Genomic DNA, 2664 nt, shown 5'->3' on the forward strand with positions numbered 1-2664 from the left:
TGAAAAATTCCACCCGCTCCCAGCGAAATCGCGGTAAAATTTTAACTAAAAGAACGTCTTACGACCGTGAGATAGGTGGTTACAATCTGTAACGGCATCAATACGACGATCCGGCAAAAGTTTCGTGCACCCTGAGAACACGGAGTGATCCAAGGACTACAGCCTTCTGAATTTTTCTCGCAGGTGTTTTAGCATATTATTGACACGCAGGGATGCTTTTCTGACTATAAACGAGTGAAAGCTTGGCACATCCAAGAGCGCTGATGATGAGGACAATTAGTTTAATAGAATATTCCAGGTACAATCGTTGCAACTCCCTTATAAGGTCTCGATACCTCTCTTTCTTTTCATTCTCCTTGGCTATGATGTTTCTGTTACTGTTGCCGAAAATTCGATAACGAACATGGTTCGCTTCTCGAAGTCAAGAAGAACCATGTCAGGCCAGGAGTGAGCAATAGAAACAATTTTCGAGAATATGAAGTTCCATTATATGCGGCACTTCCCATTCTCGACAATTGACTCGATTTCCCTATGAGCATTTAGAGGAGCGATATTAAGGTCAATGCTGTAAGAGTAACAGAGATGGTAATAAAGCACTATTCGTGCCTCATTGTGCCTTTGGCTGTCGGTCGTTCACGCATAAGTTGTACAACTAGATAGTATGTCAGCTAAATGCTCGAGGTGTGCATGGCACGCCCTGCAGCTATCATCGGGAATGTCTTGGCTCAAAATGTGGCGACAGTATGTTAATGTGGAAATGACATTGTATTGGCATGCCAAAATGAAATCCTCTGTACCAGACTTCAATCCTGGCGATTTAAGGAAAGCAAACGTTAGCTCACACGACATTGACCGATCCTCCACATTTCTGTGGAAGATACCGTGCATCCTCTTATCGAGGAGCTGTTCGCTCCTTTGCTTACTTCTTCGTGATTTCTGACCATTTTAAGAAGAGGATCTCCCCATTTGCGACTCTATGTGCTGTACCTAGAATAATCCTGTTGTGAAGACATTCAAGAGTCAATATTCCGCGACCACCTTGACGGCGTGCGATGTACAGTCGCGGAACAGAAGACTTAAGATGCATGCTTTCGTTCATGTGCATAAGCTTACTTGTCCCGATATCAAGGGATCTGAGCTCATCCATGTAAAATACATGAGAGACCTTATACTTTCGATCTGCAGATTTTTTGCACAAGTACCCGTCGGAATGGCCTAGTGCTAGAGATAGAGGCAATAATGTAAGGCAAAAGAGGAGTGGGCTCATGGTGTCGCCCTGAAAGACACCTCTCTGAAAGGTGACTTTGTTAGTTATCACACGATTTCTTCCAGATAAGATAGTAAATCCGGTTTTCCAAAGCGGCATCAATCTCTCCATGAGATTGATGCGCAGCCTCGTTGTTTATACATTTATTGCCACACAGGTTCAATTGCCCAAACATTCGTATCATTTAGGATATCTGTAAATATCTTATACAGTGTGTTCAGACGAGTGATTGGCCTGTAATTCTTCGGGTTAGCTAAGTTGCCACCACTGCGGAATCGGCTCTTCCGACTTTAAATATGAGGTGATAATACGGGCCAAATGCAGATGGGTTGAAAGAAACTTCTTCCACCAGAAGGTTTTGATACAATCTGGTCCCATTGTGTGTATGCCTAAGTGTCTGTGTTTAAGTGTGCGTGTTAAGTTTGTATGCCTAGCTGTGTGTGTTTTACAAATATTTGATAATATCTCAAATATGTCAAAATAACGCAACTATGTCCCCAATATATATGCGCAAACGTAAAAAATCTCAATTTTTACAGAATCAAGACCAAGTATGGACAACTATCCAGCAACCAATATGGAAAGAGCTGCTAATTCAACACCTACAGGTAATAAAAATGTTCCTGCAACTTCAATTGGAACTGACAATCTGATAAGAGACAGAGCAGCGCAGAAAATTTTGGGCACGTATCAGCATTATGATGGCCCTTCCCGTAAAGTGACTTTCTGCGCTATTACGCCCAATTTTGTGCAAATGCCAAAAAAGTTTACAAATCTGAGCATAATGGGTGAATATTTAGGGGTGATATTACTAGGTACGCTTACCTAGTAATTTTTTAACCAACTTTCAATTGTTTTAACGATTTTAAATTGCTTAACCAGTTAAAGTTCCTCTGGGTCATGAAAATCTTGCCAGCTGCATGCGTAAATTCGTAGCTTAGGCAATGATGAACCTTCCCAGGACCTTTCGTCGCGAACTCTGGCATTAGAATGATCTTTGTTTCTGCTGCAAACTCCTTGTTCTGGATTGCAAGAAATACTAGGCAGTCTGATAAGTACCTGAAAATTCTAAGAGATGGCATTAGTATTCACTAATGTGAACCATTTTCGTCGAGCTTGATCCTTCAAATGACGCCTGTCAAAACTTCAGCCATTTATGTTAACGCATTTACAAGTTACAGCACTGAGAAGCGACTAACCTCCGAGTTTTTTTTAATATGGAAAAATCTGAGTTTCGAGTTTAATCAAACACTACTATCTTCGCAAGAAAACGATATCCGAGACCAAGGCCAAGGTGGATAAGTATTACCCGGACTCTGAAATGTCGATTGGAACGATTCATAAGTGGTTTACCGAGTTTCGTTGTGGCCGTACGAGCACAGTTGATGCTGAACGAT

The sequence above is a fragment of the Belonocnema kinseyi genome, chromosome 6, assembly GCF_010883055.1.
Source record: "Belonocnema kinseyi isolate 2016_QV_RU_SX_M_011 chromosome 6, B_treatae_v1, whole genome shotgun sequence".
Classification (NCBI taxonomy): Eukaryota; Metazoa; Arthropoda; class Insecta; order Hymenoptera; family Cynipidae; genus Belonocnema; species Belonocnema kinseyi.